Source organism: Mus caroli, unplaced genomic scaffold (genome assembly GCF_978045245.1).
Source record: "Mus caroli unplaced genomic scaffold, Mus_caroli_1 scaffold_1, whole genome shotgun sequence".
Classification (NCBI taxonomy): domain Eukaryota; kingdom Metazoa; phylum Chordata; class Mammalia; order Rodentia; family Muridae; genus Mus; species Mus caroli.
This window is the reverse complement of record NW_028227256.1, coordinates 29,552,517-29,576,952: the sequence shown is the minus strand read 5'-3', so window position 1 is coordinate 29,576,952 and position 24,436 is coordinate 29,552,517. Positions and strand designations below refer to the sequence as shown.

At 37.7% G+C, this 24,436-nt stretch overlaps 1 protein-coding gene across 1 annotated transcript in view; it reads right to left on the bottom strand.

The window, feature by feature from the left end:
• The window catches only part of Khdrbs2 (KH RNA binding domain containing, signal transduction associated 2), a 488,795-nt gene that overhangs the window by 9,348 nt on the left and 455,011 nt on the right, over window positions 1-24,436 (bottom strand). Inside the window, exons 11-12 of the transcript XR_015046810.1 lie at window positions 23,083-23,226; window positions 9,197-9,284 (exon numbers count right to left, since the gene is read on the bottom strand). The gene's annotated coding sequence lies outside the window, so the exon portion shown is untranslated. The remainder of the gene's footprint in view (window positions 1-9,196; window positions 9,285-23,082; window positions 23,227-24,436) is intronic.

The window sequence follows — 24,436 nt, the reverse complement described above, 5'->3', positions numbered from 1 at the left end:
ATTTGAAATGTAAATAAAGAAAGTATCTAATAAAAAGAGAAAGAAAGAAAGAAAGAAAGAAAGAAAGAAAGAAAGAAAGAAAGAAAGAAAGAAAGAAAGGAAGGAAGGAAGAGAAGAGAAGAGAAGAGAAGAGAAGAGAAGAGAAGAGAAGAGAAGAGAAGAGAAGAGACGAGAAGAGAAGAGAAGAGAAAAAAAGAAAAGAAAAGAAAAGAAAAGAAAAAAAGGAAAGAAAAGGAAAGAAAGCAGGCTGAAGTAATTGTGGGGAGCAAGTAAGTAGCAGCTCCCTCCATGGCCTCTGCATCAGCTCCTGTCTCCAAGCTCCTTTCCTGCTTGAGTTCCTGCCCTCACTGCTTTTGAGGATAAACAGTTAAATGGATGTAACTGTGATGAAATGATACCATTCCTCCCTAAAATGCTTTTGTTCGTAGTCCTCCATCACAACAACAGTACTAAGAAGAAGCATCTTAGTAGGAAATATAAGAAAAAGTAATCTTCATAATATCTGGGGACTAGGCTTGCTCTCTTGATTGAAAAGCCCAATGGCAAGAGCACTGATATGAGAGAAGCGATGATAATTAAGAACAGAAGTATCTCAGAAGTGACTCAGAATTAGAGCTTACACATTTCTTTATCCCAATTTGTTTTAAAGAAGGAAAGTGAAGTTAACATAACATTATAAGGTGAACTTTAGCTGTTGGTGTCATGCCATTCGGAGTTTTTATGTAACTAGCTGTTTTTGTAATTAACTGAAATATTTACCTATGAATCCATTATTTCTCTAGATAGTTTCTGTGGTACAAAACATGTGCATCTGACGTTCTAGTTGTCTGTTTTAGGTAAGAGTGAGATCTACTCTGACACCAAAAATAATGGTCAGCACAAATGCTAATGATGTCCTACCGTGCTCCAGTCACCTATAATCTATCAACACAACACCATTACTTATTTTTCTGTTCCTATTTTGCTTTGGCTGTATCATTCATTCATTCATTCATTCATTCATTCAAATTATGTCTGCCATAAAAATAATGGTGATTTGCAGTTGAGATCTATAGCTTCATGGAAACTGACTCTGTTTGTCCATCGCTGGTTGGTTTGTGTTCTACGCTTGCTATTATATCAGGTACTTAGCGTAGTGCAGTGTCCATAAAAGACTCTAACTAAATATGTGTTAAATGAACCACACACTCATAAGGACTTGTAAGGCAGCAAAGAACACTGGCAAATGTGAGGGTCTCTTATTTTAAAAACTAACAGTGCTATTTATAAGGATATACAGGGAGAATGTAATTAGTTGTGTCTTTTTGGATGAAGGAAAGAGATTCAAACAACGTTTGAATGAGGAAGTTTGCTTAACCACCGAGTTAAGTCAGCAGAGACTCCTTTAGCAATGCTGAGCTGAATATGGAGCAGACGGTGAGTTACTGTTCTCCAAACTGTTGAGACGACAGGGAATGGTGTAAGAGTAGTCTTTGTTAGATACTTGACAGATATACGAAGTCATAGTTTCTATTGGTTTAAGAACTGAAGAGAACAAAGCGATAACCCTGGCTTTGTGCTGTGCTGTTTTATGTCTCTCTGACACCTTTGGCCATGCTGCCTTTCAACACTTGCTATTTCTAATGTGCATTTCTCATTCCCCATCCACACCTTACTCTATCTTGTTGAACTTTTATTCATCATGTATTAGCAATCCCATCTTAATTTTTGGATGGCAGCAAAAGTAATTATTAAAAAATGACTAATGAGCAACTAAATTTGCTAGACTTTATTCCGAACGTTTTGTGCATTCTATATTATTTAATTTCAGGATGAAATGAATTAGATTCTTTTATGATCTCCACTTAGGAAGGAAGAGGGGTAGTGAAGAAAAGCAGGGGTTCATAACTTGTTTGCGATCTTCAACTGGAGACCAAGGTGGCCTGCTTCCCGACATGCTCCACGTCCTGCTCTTGCAGCTATGTTGTGTTCTTCCTCTGTTCTAAATAGATTTGATTTATGATAACTGAGTGAACACTCATCTGTGCTCTGTGTTTTTGAAGATATTCTTGCTGGGAAGAAGCACGATGCTGCAGCAGAATGTGGGAAAGTGCCCATTTAGGTTTTCACCTCTCTGGTTGGACCGCAGGCTTTCACTGACAGGTGTTTTACTGAACTGCCTGTGGCATCTTTAGGACTAGGCTGCCACAGCAGTGAACAGCAGAGATTTTTTTTTCAACCTTTTTCTTTCTCATGTCAAGGTGAAAACAAACCGATAAGAGTAGGAGCCTTTCCTGGGAGGAGGCAGATCATAAACCCGTGAAGTTTTATAAGAGACAAAAGCAATTTTTTTAGTGCTCCCGGTTTTCTGCTTTCTATACTTTTTTTTTTCTGCTCAAGACCATTTGAGAGTTGAAATAATTAAGGATTCAAAAGAGCTGTTGACTCCCACGGATTCACTTATTCAATGAGTATTTACGGATACCTGCTATGTGCCGGGTTTTGTGTTAGGAATGTTGTTTACTGGTGACAGAAACTTAGGTACAGAAAAACTGTTGAGGGAAACAAATTGAACATACAACTCACTTTTATACAAATGCACATATGGATGTATTTTAAAATGTTACTTATGAAAATGCATAATTTATGTATACTATTTTACATATTTATGATTGAAATTGTACATTTTCTTGTATGCTTATTATATATACAGCTATAAAACATATACACATAATATAGTTATGCATTGTGAAGAAAAGGAATAGGACCTATGACACCTACTTATCAGTGATGAAAGTTCTAAAAAGATAATGGTGAGTCCCTGGGGAGAGCAATTTAAGGATACCCCTTATTTCATTATTACTATTTTTGTTTTTGATTGTTTTGAGACACGATCTTTCTATGGAGCCCAGGCTATCCTGGAAGTTGCTATCCCCAGACTGGGATAGCAGTCCAGACTGGGATAGTGTCCTCAGACTCACTCATGCAGACCTGCCTACCCCTGCATCCTGATTTCTGGGATTAAAGTCATAAGGCACAAAAGGCAACATCTCTGCAGTTCCTGCTCTACCAGACCTAGATCACAGACTATCTGGAGAAGAAACCACCCGACCTGCGTTCTGTGGAGCAGACCAAATATCCATTTATAATGGATCTATCTACAGTGTGACTATGCAGTGTGTTTATTTGACAAAGAACTAAAAACACCAGCACAGCTGGTAATAAAATCTAAAAGACATTCAGTTCACAAGCCTATTCTGTGGAGAGTAAAAGAACAAAACCCAGACACCTGTCTGTGAAGCTCCAAGTCTAATTGCAGAGAGTAAACAGATGCTTAAGAAATGGTACTGGAGGCAATGGACCACTGTGAGCAGAGACAGCTGTTATGACTGAATAAGCAGAGCATGGCTGAGTTCTTCCCCTGGAAGGAAATGAGTTAGAGGCTCAGCATTTACTTAATGATGGCAGAGGCAGCGAGAACATATTTGGATGGACATGGTAATGAAGTCTTAGATTCCGTCAACAGCCTCAGAGAGAGAATGCAGCTGCTGCTGGAAGAGAACACAACCAAGAACAGACTTGAGAATTTTCATCTAAATTTGTTAAAGAACTTTCATTTCTTTCCTGTTTCACTGCTGTTCAACAAAAATATACGTATCTTTATGAGCAGAGAGAAAACACTGGGTGTTAGAACAATAACCTGTTTGTTGGTAAAATATGTCTTACAATTATGAACCTTGAACAACACACCGCTTTCTTGCCAAGAGCTCCTACTAATTTTGACCTAGTATGTGAGGCCCCAGAGCTTACAGTACTGTTTTAGTAGCTCAGCAAACTGTGTTTCAAATAACACCCATATGTCAGGGATGTTTCTGGGCAGTAGATGTAGGAATTCAAGGCAGACATTTTATTTTGGACCCTAAAATCTGACAGGAAAGGGGAGCATTCCGTTGTAAATAATGCACCCCTGAGACACAAGTAAGAGTTGCAAGCAACATGTTTCATGGAGTGCGGGAGTTTGTATAACCTAACAGGAGAGACTGGGAGGGAAAGAGCCCTTTGAGAAAGCAAAGCAGAGAAATGGTATGGTGTGTGTCAAAGGAGCGTGAGAAACCCCACCCAAGGCTATTTTTAGAAACTTGGCATTGGTATAGGTTCAATGCCCCAAGAAGGCTTAAGAATGCCCAGGGTTGCAGACCAATAGTCTGACACTTGGGCTTTAAGACAGAAGAATAACTACAAATTAAACCTTTTGGAAATAGACATGTTTTGTGGTCTGCTTTTTTTTTTTTCATTGGGAAGAAGTACAAGAAGTAGATTATTAGAATAGAAACTATCATACTATATGTTCTAGCTCTGCTGTTTGCCTGTAGGGAAGTCTAGGAACCTTGTTGTCCTTTGTGATTTACTAGGGGAAACACTAACTTTTGATAGGAGAAATCAGCTCCATCAGTTTCATATATGGGGGCTGCTCTGTGTAAAAGAGGAAGAGGCTAGGTTAGCAATCAAAGGCAATAGTTAGGTGTGTTCTGTCGTTACAGTTAGCAGAAACTAAGGCAGTATTTTCTGGCCCCACCTCTGAGACAGCACTGGCAGTGCTCAGGTGGCACAGTCACTGAACAAAGAATTGCTAAAGGGAACACAGTGCAGGAGATCCTGACCTGGAAGTGTCTCCAAAGTTGGAGTAGTCATGACAGGACAGAGACTGCTGCCAACAGTCTTTCTTTCCCAGGAATTTAGTAAAAGCAGGTGGCCCATGTCCAACCTGGAATCTCGCACAATGAAGATTCACTTGGAATCTTTGAATGGGACTGTAATTCAGGTACTGAGAAAAATAAGAAATTGATAATTGCCAAGAGAAAAGCTGTGAAGTAGAAAAAAATAAAATAGGATAAACCAGAAATTAGTACCTGGAGTAAACCATAACAAAACTAAACTAGGGAAGAACAGGAAAGGGCTATCACAGCATGGGGAGCTGGATGCTGTGTGGTGGGAACCAGAGTCTAGGTAAGCTTGAGAGGGAAGAGGTAGGAGATGAAGATGCTGAAGGAGTGGGAAGGAGACAGAAGTCAGCTCAGAGAAATGTTCTGTCTTCTGCCTGTTCATCTCTAGTCTCCAGAGACTCCACTTGCAGAAGCCAGCTGTACTAGATGGGACTGCATTGCAGCAAAGGAGCCCCAGAGAATAGCTTCCTCCTTATTGAGCCAGAAGAAGTGCAAAGACTGAGTTCAAGGGCAAACAGACCTAGAAACTGCAAAACCCAGTGAAGAGAGTTGAGCTGTGGATATCTTGAAAAGGAAGCCTACACTCTTAGAAGGTCTGCCTATAACGTAAGTATGTGCAAGACAAATCTCCTCTCCCTTTGCTTTGCTTGGGCAGGCCAGGAGGGAACAGTGATGTGTGTATATACCATGAATCCACAAATGCGCAAGGAAACTGGTTTCAATCTGTCTAGAAATGCTCACCAGAAAAGACTAAGTGGCCTTTTTCTTCTCAAAGAAATTGCTGCTTTTTTTCCCCCAAACTTAACCTGTGTGCAAGAATTTCTGTTTATGCTACCACCATATTTGATTAATCAGAAACCCCTTGACTTTGTCAACAAAGGCTTATTTGCCTACATTACCATGTTGCATGGCACTGAGATGGGGGGTTCTCTCTGAATCTTTATACTGACCTGCAGTATTTTGATAAATGCTATTGCCTAGAAGGAGTCAGTAGGAAGTTTGGGCACCATCTGTGTTTATTTCTGTAGCAATAGTAACTGCCTGGAGAAAAATCTGATGCTCATGGAAAAAATGCAGTATAAGCAGAACCTCAGACGATGCCTTTAGGATAATTACTGTACCTTTCATTGACACAGTGCTTTATGTATTTCAAACTGTTTTGATGGGCTTTTATCACGGATTTCTACAAAACTTGTGAAAAGGGGGAATTGGTTTCTAGATAGAAAAGCTCAGCCTGGAAAATTACACTGATACTGGGCAATCTTTAGAGGACTCCAAAGTTAGTTAAACAGTCTAATCTGCTGCTTGTAGGCCAGATCACACTACCAAGCACTTTCTTTGTTCCAGGAACATTCTAAAAGGGCAAAAGAATCATAGCTTATTAAATATGTATTTTCAGCAGGAAAAGAATCATAAAGGGGCATATTGTTTTATTATTATTTCAAGGAAGGAGAGGCTGAGGCAGAGGTCTTCTATTCACTGTTAGCTGACAGTCAGTGAAAGATTTGTACCAAAGCAATCTAACCAAACACAATTTCTCCTAAGCAGTGCCTTGTTTATATATTTAGTCATCCAGCAATATTCCTAATTATAGAGACACATGTTTAGCTTGCTCAGCTATCTTTCTTACACACTCCAGGGCAATTTACCCAGGGATAGGATTTACAACAAGTTTGCTGTTCCCTTTCCTCTTACATCTATTAGTTATCAAGAAAATGTCCCACAGACATGGTCACAGACCTATCTGAAGGAGGCAATTCCTTAATTGAGATTCCCAGGTATGTCAGGGTCACACCTAACAACTAACAAGTTGGTGACTAACAAGAGCTATCACACAAAGGATGTATCCTTAATACAGAAATTCATTGTGTTCTCAACTGTTTCATGTGACCCAATGTGAATGACCTGTTTTAGCTATGACCTTGTTTAATCACTACTCGTAAAGGATTGTACAAACATGTTTTTCTCCAAGTGTTTTGCTCTGATGATGATGATTCCTGTGTAGGATGAGGTTGGGAAGAAAGGAGGATGATACAGTGCCAGCCATTTCAGAGACCTGGAGTGCTAAGCTTTGAGCTAGTCTACTTGGCAGCTAACTTAAATACATTCTGTTGAGCTTTTTGAAGTTGTGAAGTTTCATTCATTCCTTAGTTTCACATGTCTTGAGAGCTTATGGAATAATACTTTAGGGTGATTGGCTACTTTTTAAAGTAGACTTTCTATTTTAGATCCCAGTCAAATGGATCCAAACCAATGGAGAGAACTAGCCAGGACCTCAAGTGGCCTTAAGTTGAGGTTTCCAGTGCCCTAGTGCTGTGACAATAGGTTCTGCCTAGGCTCCTTCTTTGAGGTCCTACTTGCTCATTTCCTAATTCCAAAGAACTATGAATTAAAATTGTCTCAGTTGGAATCCATTTTCTGTGCCTTACACATACTGTATGAATGATAAATCAAAGCGTTCTCTCATCAGATCATCATGGCCTTTCTCCATCTGTATTCTTTCTTCTAGTTCCTGCCTCTTATCACTTTCTCCCTATTTCAAAAAGGACTCCTGAGATTCCTCCAGGAGAATATGAACATTTGACCATTCTCCACTACAGAAAATATCACTAAGGATGTTTGATTTAACTGGGACTAATATGTAGAGTGAGATGAAGTTATCTTTTTGACTATGACTTTAGAAGCTTTCTCAACAAACCCAACCAAAACCTCAAGCAGCCAATCAGCCAATCATCTCTTACAAAAACAAGTAGTGAGCAGCAGATAGAGCTTGAGAAGCCTTGGTAAACTATGGTCCTATTGATGGATTGGGTTGGTGGCTCTGCTGCTTCCTGTGGAGGGACTGATCTCAGAAAAGGATTTACTAGCTATGTAGGTTCAAATGAGATGTTCTTCACAGTCTTCAGTGTTTGATCTCTTCGCTTCCAGTTAGCAGCACTGTTTGGGAGTTTGAAGAAATGTGGCCTTGCTGGGGAAAGTCTATCTTTGGAGTTTGCCTTTGAAAATGTAAAGAATCTTGCTATTTCTAGTGTGCTATCTCCACTTCTTGTTATAATTCAAGATATGAGCTCAGGTGCTCCTCTGGCTGCCATGCTTGCTGACTGCTGTGTCATAGACTCTAATATTCTGCTGGAACCGTAAGCCCTAATGAATTCTTTCTTTGCCACAGTCATGGTGCTCTGTCACAGCAATAGAAAAGTCACCAATATACCAGCTGTTCTCAGAAGAGAACACCCTGCAGCTAACATGTTTATAGCTCCTTGACTTTCCCATCCTTTCTTCTGGAAAATAAAAAAAGCCTAAAAGTTTGCATCATAAGCTTATGATTATTGTGAAAGCCTTTGGTTCCAGAACAACAACAGCAACACAAAAGCAAACAAAAATAACAACAACAAGACAAATAGAAGAAACTGCTATAGCTAAAGCACTCAATCTTTACAAGGAGACCACTGTAATTGGCCTCATACACAAGGGGGATTGGATAAATCAAGTGTCTGAGCTGTCCTAATCATTTAATGTCTAAGTAGCACACAAAGTTTAGATGCTAATCCCTATGTTAACAACGTAAAAGTCAACATGTAAGCCAAAGCATAGACACCCTGCCATTGTTAGTTTGCAGTCTAAATTAGGTTTACTAGCTATGAATAAATTTGTTAGAGATATTAATATAAACATATAATCATATATAAAGTCCCAATTGGGTTGATGCTTTTTCATAGATATATTACTTGAGCATTACTAGGAATTTGTTGATATGTTTTTACCTAGCCTAGATTGACCTACTAGCTTGGATCTAATCTTATCTGAGATGTAGACTGGAAATCTTAGTATAAGTTTCTATTTTTAAAACATTAAAGATTTATTTTTATTATTTAAAGGTAGGTGTGTGTGAAGCAGGTTGATCCAGACTTTGACCTTGCTGCCACTAAGAAGGAGATTACCTAGGGTGGAACCTTCTGACCTAGATGGCTCTTTTGTTCTGTCACCTGCCACTGCTCTCTCCAAGACACTGCTACCTGCTGAGAGGCTCCTGAGATATACCAGAGGCACATCCTATTCTGCACTTCGCCTACAGCCTGGCTCTCAACACCAAGAATGGACTGGCAGGGGTGGGGGTGGGGGGGAGATGGGCCTTCCCCCTTTATAAGCACAGTTTCTGAGTAAAATCGTGTCTTGGTCTCCATTAATCTCTCGCCATTTAAGTCTTTTTCAGCCCCAGCCTGCCTTCCAGGTGTATCCGGTTCTTGTAGGCCGTGGGCCGGCTTACAACAGATGATGATGGTGTATATTCATGTGGAAACTAAAGGAATGAGGTACCACCAGGAGCTGGAGTTGTAGGTGGTTTTGAAAAATCTGGCATGGGTGATGAGAACTGAACTTAGGTTTTCTCCAAGCACAATATGGAACTTTAAGTCACTGAGTCATCTCTCAAGCCCTAAAGTCAACATCGTAATTTTAGTTAAGGAAGAAAGACAAAGTTTCTTTTCACTTACTTTTTCTCTGCATCTGATAATCCATCCAACTCTCATTTCTATTGTGATGCCATCCTTTTCAGCTGTAGGCCAAAATAACTCCTTTAGTCTGTAATGACAGCACACAGTCCATATTTGTACACATATTTTATATCAGCAAATGAATTGTAATCATATGTCATACATAGGCCTGGTCATATTTACTTGCCTCTCTTTAGCACAAAGAACTTAGTGAATACTTATATGAATTTCTACTTTTTTGTTAGAAATAATGACAAAACATTTCAGTATGATAACATTTCTGTACATATGTTTTATTGTGACATGGCTTACACAATGGTATACCAATGTTAATTATATATAAATGGTATTTATGTTCATTTAAGATATTTTATCAGAAATATTTCTAAACTATGGCAATATTTAGAGATTTCAGAGGAAAGTATAGCATAAGAGTTGAAATTTCATTGGTTCAAATGCATTTCTTATTTGAGATATGGTGAAAAGATTAATTAAAGATAAGCAGTATGTGAAGAACATGTCCTTATCAAGTGTTCAGTAGACAAGTGTGAGTATAGATTTGAGATTTTGGGGAGTTCTTCTTCCACTAAGAATTTTCCTTCTATTCAGATTCTGTGTCCGGTATCCTGAAAATCAGTTACTCCCCGATGCCCAGCATAGAAGCTTTTGAGGTGGAGAGTCTATGGAAACAATACCAATGTAATCCCTCATTCTTCATTTTTAACTTGTGAACCTGTTTAGGATTACTAGCTGAAGCAATGCATTTGTATTCATGAAAGTCATATGTTTTGTCTTGCAGAACTGTTTTACAAAGTTGTGGCACAACACAGGGACAATAAAAAATACAGTATCTGGCATAAACCAATCATTCAGCACATCTTTTTCATTGATACAGAGACATCAGTACATTCAAATACTTCCCAGCTGAGATCAGATTCTTGCTGTATCTTAAAGAGCACTTGGCTTTATAAAAATACAGTTATAGGAGCTCAGGATAATCAAGGTAGAACTTCTTATAATATTTGAATATGTTAAACAAAATAATTTATTATACAAACTGGTAATTATTAAAAAATAGAATCTTCGGCCATTTGTAAGGTCTAGGTTTGCTCACTGTGGGGGCACACCATGCTGGTTTAGTTTCTCGAATTCTGTCACCTTAACTCTCATATGGAAATAGTAAAACACTTGACTCAGTACTGGTTCTCCTTTTTTTTTCATTGCTGTTCACAGAAACCAAGGCTTTGTGCAAATGATCTACCACTGAACCCTATGTCCTAGTCGATGCCTTGTTGGGTTATTATAAAGAATTCATTATTTATTGAAAGCATTTGAAGGTCTCTAGCAATTGGCCAGCATCTAATAAATGAGTAATAAATACTGAAAGCCTTTTATTATTGTTGATAGATAAGGTTAACCTATTTTCTCATGCATATTAAAACTTTGAAAAGGAAAATGTAGTATTGGTCAGAATTTACAACAGATCAACAACTGTAAACTAAGACTAATGGGCACTCTATTTACAATGGATACATGCATTTCTCATTGTGTTTGAGAGAAAATTAGAATTTCAGGAGGGAACTTATTGACCTATTCTATTGCTTTCTGTTTACTCTGCTCAATGTCATACTGTCGCACAGATATTTACTGAATGCCTCCATGCTGGCTCTTTGTAAAAAAATAATTGAACTTCCCACTAATATAAAAAGGCAAAATTTGGAAAAATGACCACAATAATCCTTTAAGCAGGGGTCCTGCAAATTTCTATCAGCTATGATAGATGCTATTTCTCTTCATGAGAACTATTGTCTACTGTTCCATATATTGTCAAAAAGTGGTTCAAACATGTATCATGTTCTTTCAACAAAATTCATCTCGCTGGTGACTTATTTTGATTTTTTTTTTACTCTGATATTCAAGAATTCATAACTTCAAATTCAGGTGATATAAGACATGAAAGCCATGGGTAAATGAGAATCAATATATTACTCTTATGTTGCTATAGTGCTCAATAAAATCAGGAGTTTTTCACCTGTTTGACAAAAATTTAATATATCACTCAGCTTCCATCTGAAGGGAAGAGCTATTCCACTTTAAACATTTCTGCTTAGGCTCATATTTAATCCTCTCTATAGCCACCTTACAAACAGAATTCACAAATGAAATCATAAATGGATGAAGAAGGATACACCTCACTGCTGGCAGCACTGACCCTCAAAAGATACCAGTGCCAGATTTGTGCTAACTTCTGGGCTTCCTATGATGCATCATCACATATTCTTTTTTGTTGTTGTTGGTGGTGGTGGTGGGTTTTTTTTTTTTTGGTTTTTTGAGACAGGGTTTCTCTGTGTAGCCCTGGCTGTCCTGAAACTCAACTTTGTAGACCATGCTGGCCTCGAACTCAGAAATCTGCCTGCCTCTGTCTCCTGAGTGCTGGGATTAAAGGTGTGCGCCACCACTCCTGGCTCACAATTAATTTTTTCTGTCTTGTTGAGCATCCTAATTCATAGGAGGGAAAGGCACTGCTTGTTGAGAAAAGGAAAACACATGTTCTTTTGCACACTAAGGATAACATCACACCACACACAGCATGTGCGAGTGCTACTGCAAATATATTTTCATAAAACTGTGGCTGTCCTCTTCTTCATGTCCCCTGCTTTATCCCATCAACAAGAGGGTCAGAAATGGTGACTGACAGGAGGGAGGTTTAAGGTGCCCTGCTGATTTTACACTATGAACACAACCAAGTAATTCCAGACTTGACATTCCTAATAAGAGCTTTGGACATTAGCACAATGGGTTGGATGTTCATTTCTTAGTTGACTTGGCATTTCCTAAACAGTGTTTCATTAAAATGTATGCTGTTGAATTTGTGAGAATTTGATTATCTCATCTCCATATTTTTGTCACAAATAGAGATTATTCACCCATCACTGATGTTCTAACACAAAATCCCTGTTTTCAATAGCTAAGGTGGTTCCAGATGGGTTGAGCAACCTTGCATACATAATAATAAGGAACAATTTATCTGAGCATTTGACTTATTTTAATTTACTTTTATCTTAATTCAACTATATGTATATTATTATTTGATGTTATATACATATAATTTGATGTTAAAACAAGTCATGAAGTCCCACTGAATATGCTTTGTCTAACTCTGTATATTGTTATACATTAATTCATATAATAATTAATAATTTTATTTTTGAAGTTATTGAACAACCAAGGAACAAAACAATTTGAGCATGTTCTCTGGGCATTTCATATGTATACTGATAGAAATTACATAATAAATCCTCAGTCTTGCCTCCAGTAAAAATTAATACAGAATGTTACCACAGATATTTTATAGTTGTTTTTTTGTACATTAACAAAGTGCAAAAGATATTTTAGAACATACATTGGGCATAAACTTTGTGTTTATTATGCTAACACAAGCCTTAATTTATTGTCTAACTGTAGCTAAAATTGTTGGGAAATGTTCAAGTGTTTTATGTTATAAGCATTCTGTTATTATAAGTGTATACTTGTAATACTGTAAGTGTACTATTTGAAATACAACACCTGGAACACCTGTAAGTAATGTTAACTCTTTTTACCTGAAAAGTATGAATAATGGCTCAATGTTTGTGGACTATTTGGCAAATGACTTATTTATGATTAGGTTAGTAAATATTTTTTCCAAAACTTTATGTTTAAAGTAGAATTCTGGCTTATAAGTAAGGCTGAAGTCATGTAAATGCCTGGTATTGAAATTAGAAATTTTATACAAATAATGTTCAGTTTAAGTCTGAAGTAAGAATCTTATCTATTTATGTAAGTTTTGGAAGACTTGAATCCTTTGACTAGTATAACAAAGCAATTTTCTCGGCAATACAAGTTTTTGTTTGAATTCTTTTGATTACAGTTTTATTTTGTATGTGTGCATATGCAGATGTCACTTTGTGAGTATGGAGTATGACTTGTGGGAGAAGGTTCTCATCTTCCACCATGTGCACCGCTAAGATTGAATTCTGATAGTCACATTGGGTAGCAAGTACCTTTAACCACTGAGCCATCTTACTGGTACTTCTTAATATTTTTATCTTATAGGTATGGATGTTTTGTGGGCATGTATATGTGTATATCATGTGCATAGTTAATGGCAGTTGGTGTCAGGAGAACACAGATATAAGCTAAGACACGGGTGCTGAGACTTGAACCTAGGTCCTCTGTAAGAACAGCCACTGCTCTTAACCACTGAGGTATCTATATTTCCAGCTCCGTTTTTAACTTTTAAGTATAAAAGTATTCTTTTTTTTTTTTGATACAAAGTTTTATAGTGTAGCCATTCCTGGTCCTAAAGTAATGATTCTACCCCATTTTCTGGCTTCTGAGATTATAGGTATCTATCATCATCATCCACAGCTTTATAATTTATTGCTTTACTTTAATAATTTGACTTAATGTAATTCCCTCAAAATACATAGACATTGATACATTAATGGCCTGCTTGGTTCTAAAATTTCTATTTTCAAATTATGTTTTCCTAGTTATTTTGAAGATAATTACAGATAAATAATAAGTATACATATGAGCTTCCAGTCAGTCAAGTTGGACAATTACAATTTGGTGTCATCTGTAGTCCTACATCCTCCATTGCTGGTGCGATTGCAAGCTGGTACAACCACTCTGAAAATCAGTCTGGAGGTTCCTCAGAAAATTGGACATAGAGGTATTGGACCCAGCAATACCTCTCCTGGGCATATACCCAGAAGATTTCCAACTGGTAATAAGGACACATATTCCACTATGTTCATAGCAGCCTTATTTATAATAGCCAGAAGCTGGAAAGAACCCAGATGTCCCTCAACAGAGGAATAGATACAGAAAATGTGGTACATTTACACAATGGAATACTACTCAGCAATTAAAACCAATGAATTTATGAAATTCTTAGGCAAATGGATGGATCTGGAGGATATCATCCTGAGTGAGGTAACCCAATCACAAAAGAATTCACATGATATGTACTCACTGATAAGTGGATATTAGCCCAGAGACTTAGAATATCCAAGATACAATTTGCAAAACACATGAAACTCAAGAAGGAAGACCAAAGTGTGAATACTTCGTTCCGTCTTAGAATGGGGAACAAAATACCCATGGAGGAAGTTACAGAGACAAAGTTCAGAGCTGAAACGGAAGAAAGGACCATCCAGAGACTGCACCACCCAGGGATCCATCCAGTAAACAATCACTAAACCCAGACACTATTGCATATGCCAGCAAGCTTTAGCTGACAGGACCCTGAGAAAGCTATCTCTTGAGAGGCTATGCCAGTGCCTGGCAAATACAGAAGTGGATGCTTATAGTCATCTATTGGATGGAACACAGGGCCCATAATGAAGGAGCTAGAGAAAGTACCCAAGGAGATAAAATGGTCTGCAACCCTATAGGTGGAACAAGAATATGAACTATCTAGTACCCCCCAGAGCTGTGTCTTTAGTTGCATATGTAGCAGAGGATGGCCTAGTTGGCCATCAATGAAAGGAGAGGCCCTTGGTCTTGCAAAGATCATATGCAGCAGTACAAGGGAATGCCAGGGCCAGGAAGTGGGAGTGAGTGGGTTGGGGAGCAGGACGAGGGGAGGGTAGAGGGGGCTTTGGAGATAGCATTTGAAATGTAAATGAAGAAAATATCGAATAAAATATATTAGTTATATATGCAAATCTTTTGAAAAATGACTTACAAATCATATATATTACCTGATAAGCCCATTAAATTAACTGCATTTGCAGCTTCATATCACCACTCAGAGTTTTTCAGGGACATAAAAATGTACCTTCCTAGTGTAAGAAAGGTGGTCAGATAACTAATTATATATATATATATATATATATATATATATATATATATTTGTGTGTGTGTGTGTGTGTAACATACCATCATATTTCTAAAAAATAAATCAATCCCAGAAGAGAAGGCAATGGTGCCTAATTAGAGATTTACTAAATGTCATTATAAAATGTTTTATCTTTCTATGTGGGTATATGCTGTAGAAAATCTATCTTAAACATTTTGCTTATGTTTTTATATGCTGTGGACATTGGTCAAGTAATGAAACTGTCATTTATGCTGGTCTTCCCCCTATATTACAGGTGTGGAGAAGGTCATGGGGCTATCTCATTACAAATGTATGAGTCTCTGTCACCATTTGCCAATGTCACAAAAGCACATTTACTGACTTCTATGTTAACCAGCCATGTCTGAGGTCCTACAACACCAGGCCCTGAGCTATATAGCTCTCCTGAGCTATGTAAAAAGGAGTAAAAATTCAAGAACCTATTTCCAATGCAGAAATGAGATTTCTCCTGGAGTCTGAGAAAATTCAAAACTCTTACATATTTTGATTTCATAACAGGAAAGTTACCAAGGCATCTGCCCTCACTAATACAGCAGAAATGTGTACAAGCAAAACACAAAAATCATTCACAAAAATGACAAGGTTAGTTATCTTAGAAGATGTTTTACATCAAGTCCCAACATGCAGATCAGATGAGTCTTTTAATTTTAATTAACCTTTTAATTTTGTCTTGGTTTTTCTTTTTAAAAAAAAAAAAAATGTCTTGCAGACCAGTGGGTAAAGGTGCTTGCTATCAAGTCAGATGGCCTGTGTTCCATCTCCTGGCCTCACATGGTGGAAGGACAGGACAGACCTCTGAAAGTTGTCCTCTATCTCCAAATGCATGAGTTGCATTCATCATCCTTCATCCTCAAATAAATAAATGATTCAAATACAATTTAAAATATATACTATGTTTTCCATTGGAGACAATTTGCTCTTTTTAAATGCCTTTGCTTGTTTCTGCTGAGATAAATGCCATGAGAAAGCAACTTGGTGGGAAAAGGATTTATTTCAGGTTATGGTTTATAGTCCATCATGGTGGGAAGCCAGAGCAGGAACTTTAGTCAGGAACCTGGAGGCAAGAACTGAGGCAGAGGCCATAGAGGAATTCTGCTTACTGGCTTGCTCTCTGTGGCTTGATCAGCCTGTTTTCTTATATTAACCAGTGGCAGTAGTGTCCATAGTGATATGGCCACTCCACATTAGCCAATGGTCAAGTAAATGCCCCACAATCTTATCCACAGGCTATTGTAATGGAAGCAGTTCCTCAGTTGAGATTTCCTCTACCCATATGTGTAGGTTGTTCACAAACAACAACTAAGACACTCTGCATTATCTTAGGAGTATTTGTAAGTATTAAGCCCTACATTTGTAAATATATACACGTAAATGTAATGCCACATAAACATTAGCATTTTATATACAAATAAATATGATAATTTGCCCATGTCATAGACACCACATACAAAATATAAGACATAAAAAAGTTAGAGGCAAAGCACTAAGTTATCTATTTTGTATTCATTTGATAACTGCCTTTTATCAGGCTCAATTAGTATCCTAGCTTAGATTTTAAAGGCTATATATTTTCCTAGGAGACACTTTCTCTTGCAATGAGGAAGGTGATGTTTGGCTGTTATTTCTGAATGTTTCTTGGAGATATTTAAACAGAAATGTAACCTTTGATGGAACTCTTCAGTATGTGATAGCTAAGGATGTAGTCAGCTTAGCAAATAATTCAGCCTCCACGGAAAATATTTCAGCTGTAGAATTTTATGAGAACACACTTTAATAAGTGACCCTCATTTTCTATTGTTTCCTGGAGTGATCGTGTTGAAATTATATAGTTATTGGTAGAAAACTGCCAATTCTGAGAGTCCTTTAAATATCAATGTATTCAAAGACATTAGTGTTAAAGACCAGAGAATTGGTACCAAGTCAACTCATCATATGATTTTATTTCATAGAAATTAACCTTCTAAAATAACATTTTAGGATTCTAGGAGCCAGAGACATCCAGGACATCACACACACACACACACACACACACACACACATACACACACACCACCACCACCACCACCACCACCACCACCAACAACAACAACAACGACAACAACAACAAAACAGAATAAATTAAACAGGGCACACAGGAGCTCACAGAGATTGAATTGACAATTGAGAGTCTACATGGGTCTAGGTCCTCTGAATATATGTTATGGTTGTGTAGCTTGGTCATCTTGTGGGACTCCTAATAGTGGAAACAGACTATCTCTGACTTTTTGATGTTACTCTTTTTGGAATCCTTTACCTCCTACAGGGTTGTCTCATTCATCCTTAATATAAGAGAAGGCATCTATTCTTTTTTTATTAGATATTTTCTTTATTTACATTTCAATAAGGACCAAGGGCCCTCTTCTCCCATTGATGTCCAAAAAAGGCAACACTCTGCTACATATGCAGTTGGAGCCATGGGTCCCTCCATGTGTACTCTTTGGTTGGTGGTTTAGTTGTTGGGAGGTTTGGAGGTACTGGTTGGTTCATATGGTTATTCCTCCTATGGGGCTACAAGCTCCTTCAGCTCCTTCAGTCTTTTCTCTAGGTCCTCCATTGGGGACCTTGTGCTCAGTCCAATGGTTGGCTGATAGCATCCACCTCTGAATATGTCAGGAACTGATGGAGCCTCTCAGGAGACAGCTATATCAGGCTCTTGTCACCAAGCACTTGTGGGCATCCACAATAGTGTTTGGGTTTGGTGACTATGACAAATGGGACCTCATAAAATTACAAATTTTCTTAAGGCAAAGGACACTGTTCACAAGACAAAATAGCAACCAACATATTGGGAATAGATTTTACCAACCCTACATCCAACAGAGGGATTATATCCAAAGATATTAATATAATATAATCAAAGAACTCAAGAAATTAGACTCCAGAGAACCAAATCACACTATGAAAAATGAGGTACAGAGCTAAACAAAGAATTCTCAACTGAGGAATACCAAATGGCTGAGAGGTACTTAAAGAAATATTCAACGTTCTTAATCATCAGGGAAGTGCAAATCAAAACAACCCTGAGATGCCACCTCACACCTGTCAGAATGGCTAAGATAAAATCTCAGGTCACAGCAGATGCTGGCAAGGATGTGGAGAAAGAGGAACACTTCTCTATTGCTGTTGAGATTGCAAGCTGGTACAACCACTCTGGAAATCGTTATGGTGGTTCCTCAGAAAATTGGACATAGTAAAACCCAGCAATACCACTCCTGGGCATATACACAGAAGATGCTCCAACATGTAATAAGGACACATGCTCCACTATGTTTATAGCAGTCATATTTATAGTAGCCAGAAGCTGGAAAGAACCCAGATGTCCCTCAACAGAGTAACGGATACAGAAAATGTGGCAAATTTACATAATGGAATACTACTCAGCCATTAAAAACATTGAGTTCATGAAATTCTTAGGCAAATGGATGGAACTAGAAAATATCATCCTGAGTGAGGTTACCCAATCACAAAAGAACACTCATGGTATACACACATTGATAAGTGGATATTAGCCCAGAAGCTCAGAATACCCAAGATACAATTCACAAGTATGGATATGTCAGTCCTTCTTAGAAGGGGGAACAAAATACCCATGGAAGAAGATACAGAGACAAAGTGTGGAGCAGAGAATGAAGGAAAGACCATCCAGAACTGCCCCATCTGGGAATCCATTCCATATACCGTCACCAAACCCAGAAGGCATCTATCCTTATTGCAACTAGATATGCCATGTTTGGTTGATATCCCTGGCAGGACTTACTTTTTCTGAAGGGAAATGGAGAAGGAGTGGATCTTGGGAAGATGGAGGTAGGGGGAGTGTTTGGGAGGAGAGACAGGAGGGGAAAGTGTGGTAAGGATGTTGCAATATTATATTTGAGAGAAGAAAATGTTAATAAAAGAAAAGTAACCTTTTTAAATAATATAAATGCATTAAATAAGCAAATAATTCTTATTAAAAACTTTCTTAGAGTCAAAGCTTGTAGTAACTATGCACTCTACCAAGTTCTAGGGGTCTGAAACATAAATGGATGGATACTATCACTCAAAAATATCAGTGGTATTATTAAAAATGTGGTAAGGTAACTATAGAACCAGTCTTCATAGATTCTATACTTGTTTCTTAAAATAATTGTTTGTGTGTATGTAAATGTTTTGCTTAAGTATGTCTGCACACCATGCATGCCTGCCAATGACCATGGAGGCTTGAAGAGGCACTGGATCTCTTGAGATGGCAGTTACAGATGGTTTTCAGAAACAAACTCAAGTTCTCTGCAAGAGCAGCCAGTGCTATTAGCTACTGTGCTATCTCTGCAGGTCTAGATGATAGCATTTCATTCATATTAATTTTATAAAATCTAAGTTTAATTATCAAAGCTGTAAGAAGCTGGCACCTTTTTGTTTACTCAATATTGTATACCTAGAAAAGTTTTAAAGTTCTTAAAATATCACAAAAAAAAAAAAAGCGCCCAATGATCTAAGAAAATGGTGGTAAATAATTGTCCTGTGCTGGGATCTCCAGCTACATATAAGCTCTTAATGGGCAGGAGTATAAGGCCAGTGGAGCTAACACGAGAAATTCAGATATGTATGGTCTTTAATGACAAGATACATGTGATAAAGACTTGAGACATCACTTGCTCTAGAGATGGGGGAGAAACTCCATTCTTCTTTCTCTTGCTCTTGCACTTGTAATGGACCCTTATTACATTTCTCTCCAAATTTTGTTTGTTCTTTATTTCTGTGTTTACTTTCACTTGAGTATCTTAACCATAATAAAAGGTAATGCACATTTCAGTTGTGTGTATTATTGAATAGAGTAAGCGAGAACAGCTGAAAATTGGATCTTAGTTTGCAAGAATATATGTAGTCACACCAATACAAAGAAAGCATGTCTTCAGTAAGAACTGATCATGATTATTGTTTGAGACACACAATTTCCTAGTACACTTTCATTTTTATTAAAGTTCATGTTGCTTGATTATTTATTACATACTTGTATATAGAAGGCTGCGTACATAGCTTTATGTAGGTTCTTTCTGGGAACAGGAAGCCAGGAGTCAGGTATAATAATACCTTAAATTTATGGGTTTTTGTGGAAAAGTAAATACTTTCAACTGGTACTATCTGTGCCATACATAAAAGTATTGATAAAATAAGTGAAGTTCTTTATATACACAGAAACAACAATGTGTTATGTGATCCATTAGTTTAACTGCCATTTTCTTTACATTATTAATGTAACAATTATACCAAATTACTCCTGGAATTACATTTATTTTGGCATGTATAACATATTGATATATGTTTATATATCATTTTATAACTTTTAAGGATGTAAATATCTTATATTTCCCATTATTTATTTAACATATGATACTAAAGAATAAATATGAAAATAAACATTTCATTAGTGTGTTTAGCAGTGAATAGTTAATCCACTTAGGTTCCCAGTGGGTTGCACACACACTGCACCTGCCCAAGACCTCTCTGGATTAACAAATGAAACACACACACACACACACACACACACACACACACACACATACACACACACATGTGCGCCAGCTGATTTTGATATGCCTGGACTAGCTCAATGGTTGGGCACTTCTGAACCTCCTTGTGGCTAGCACACACTTCTCTCTGGTATTCCTGGCTTAATACCTTCTAAATCTATATCTTATCTTCCTGCCCCTTCTAAATCTATATCTTATCTTCTGGGCAGCCCCTCACCATAGGACTGCATTTCCTTTCCACCTACATTGTTGGATTGTCTCTCTCCTGCAGCTCTTAAATCTGATCTCTCTCCATACAAGTCATGAGGATTCTCTCCTTTTCCCTCTCTCCCTATATCCCTTGCCTGAGCAATCTAAAAGTTCATTATCCATGTCCCTGTCCAGTTATTGGCTATATGCCAATTCTTTATTACCAATCAAAGTCATCTGGGGGCAGGGACTCTCAGGTCTGGAACGCAGTTTTGGGAGCCGAGTTAAGATAAAGCATTAGAACCAATTTCAAACAGCTGTGATCCAAGAAATAAACTAGATGAATATTAATATTATTAAAATAATAATATTAATAATAGTATATTAAATATTTCTAGCAGTAAATTAATCTGTATTCTAAGCCTTTCTTATAGAATGAATTTTTATTTGCCTGCCTGAAACACAGTATGAAGATGCTTTACACTTAGACTTTGTTGTAATGAGAAAGAACCAATTTGGGAGCCTACTAAGTAAATATGGGAGGAAATAATTTACCTGAATTTTCTTAATTCACCTTATAACTGTAGGAACTAGGGCTGTTATTATGACTATTTGACTTGTGACAAAAATGCAGCTGAGAAAGTTAAAATAATTTTGTTTACCTTCTAGTTCATTCCTTGTTCCCCAGACAGTTAATACAACTTTCATCCTTACACACTAACCTCAGCAACTGGGCTTTAGATTACTTTGTCCCTTGTGAGGAATGGGTATGGCAGCAGTCCCAAGATGGCACCCGGGACTGCAGCTAAGTCTTATGACTTGCACCTGACTTCCTCATACACCTGAAAATAAGCCACGATCATCGTGAGAGCTGCGCAGGTGCACCAAGATGCTGGTGGTGTAAACAGGTTCATATTTGGTGGAGACATGCCCCTGCTGCCCTGATTGGCTGAAGCCGCGTGCCTGGTGAGGTGACATGGCCTTCTGTGAGTGGATGGGGACTGAGAGTATGTAAGAGTGAGAGGCCCAGGGTTCGGGGGAGAAAGATGGAGGGAGAAAGATGAAGACTGAAGCTTGCTGAATAAACTGCTGTTAGAAGAACTGGTGGTCGTGTCGTTCTTGCTGGTCGAGAGCAGACATGACAGTCCCTCCCAAACTGAAAGTCAGCTCATGTCTGAAAATTTAGGTCCCATGTATTTAAACCTGTTGCTTTGGTGCAAAACAGTACTCTAAGTATGTGTCAGGCAACCAGCCTGTGCTAAACAGGAACTGCTGCCACAAAACAGAAACACCAAATCCACCCCTCTGGGATGTTGACTATATTTATCTATTAGTAACTTACTTATGACAAATGACTTCAAAGGAATAGAAAAAAGTAATGTAGGTAAAGAAGGTTAAAATCCAAAGATTATCTCTAGGAAGTAGGAGTACACACTTAGATCTTATGTCAGCCATTCTGCTCATCAGCTTTGTCACATGATTTTTAGCAATCATGAGACTTAGATGATTAAAAGCAACGTAAAACAAAACGGAACCCTTCTAAAAAGTACCCATTCACTATCAAATCTAGTCAGGGACAATGGTTTTTAGTAGCTACTAGAAATGAAAAGATTAGACAAATAGTTAATAGCTAATTATTCATTTTATACTAAGAGGTTATCAATGATTACAGAATCAAAGAGAAGTTTCTTAGAAGGTAGATATATTTGTTTTTAAATTTTTCTGTACTTGGGGGTCTTGAGAGATGGTTTAGCAGTTAAAATCACTCAACTGCTCCTTCAGAGGACTCAAGATGGAATTTTAGCAACCAGGTCTGGTGACTCACAACCACCTCTGACTACAGTTCCAGGGAGATATGATGCCTCAGGCTTCCATATCTGCACTCACACGGACATATCCACATACACCCACACCCCCCCCCCCCAGACATAACTTAGAAACTAAACAAAATCTTAAATAAATATTGCTCATATATCTGGCAGATGTGTGACAAATCTCACTATCACTATCTCATTAGGAAAATGCAAATGAAATTCCTGATAGGCTATTACCAAGAAATAATCCAAGAATGATTATTACGCAAAATAACTCTTGAGTCCTTTTGATGGAATGCAAATTTATACAGCCATATGGAAAAGTATTAAAGTCAATCCCAGACTAAGAGTGAAATTATGATACAGTTCAGCAATCCTACTAGTAGGCAGAGCCAAAGGAAACAAAATGGGTATAAGAAGAAATACCTGTATTCCTATGTTCACTGTATCTCTATTCCCAGTAGTCCAGACATGGGAATACCAAAATGGCCATCAACTGATGAACAGAAAAAGGAAATGTAGTCCATATGCATAGCAGAATACTATTCAGCCATAAAAAGGTAAGAAGTCCTGTCATTTGAAACAACATGCATAGAATTAGAAATTATTAAGTGTTAAGTGAAATAAGACAGGCATAGAAAATCATATGTAGAATGTAAAAATGTTGATCTCATAGAAGCCGAGAGTTGAATAGAGCTAAGAAAGAGTTGGGGAAAGTAACGAACACACACCATTATACTTAGATAGGAGCAAGAAGCTTGGGTCTTACTGTTCAGGAGAGTAACTACAGTCAGTGGCAAAGCTTGTATGTATTTCTAAAAGCTGGCAAAATGGATTTTCATGTTTTAAACCACAAGACAAGGTATTTGAGCAGACACATGTGTTTACTCTGATTTAAGCATTGCACAATGGAACACATATTGATTCATTATAGGGTACCTCATTAATATGTAAAACTTTAGGTTTCTATGTTGTGGTTAGAATAAATTTACATAGAAAACTAAAATGAAAGTTGGCAAATAATCTAATGAACCTTATTCCAAAGAAGAGAACTTGAGCTTCTTTCTTCTCCTCTTATTATGACCCGTGTTACTAAGGAGATGATAGGAGACATTGTGAAGGGAGTGTCCTCATAGCCATAGAGAATATGAACACCATACTGTCATGCAGGCAGGCTGTGTGGTTACATTATAGGAAATGAAGTGTTCCTATGTGAGGGACACAGAGTGAGGGAGGGAAGGGTGCCTATCCTCATTTGTAAGAGACATGAAGATGGCAGGAAACTTGCATCTAGTGAGGAATCTCTCTCAAGAAAGATTATGAGCAAAGAAGCCATTTGTCTACAAGTCTCTCTTACAACTAAATGAACATTTCATCATATCCCATATACTACTGTGAAGTGGGAGACAGAGTGAATCAGAAACATAAGATATTATTGATATGTAATTGATTAATAAAGTTTAAGAGAATGTTTGCTCTTTTTCTCTCTCTCCTCTTTTCCCTTCCTCTATACTTTCCTCTCCTCTACTACCCTCCCCTCTTCCCTCTCCTCTTCTCCTCTCTCTTCTTTTCCCCTCCTCCCCTCCCCTGCCCTTCCCTTCCCTCCCTTCCCCCTCTCTGTAAATGTAAACCGAAACCTCATAAGATGTAAGTGTGCATGAATCAGGCATTTCATTTTCTCCCAGTTCCTCTCTTTACCAAGTACAGAAGACCCAGATATAAAATGCATACTAAGTATAGTGACCTTTTCTCTCCCACGGTAAACAATCTTTCAAGAGCC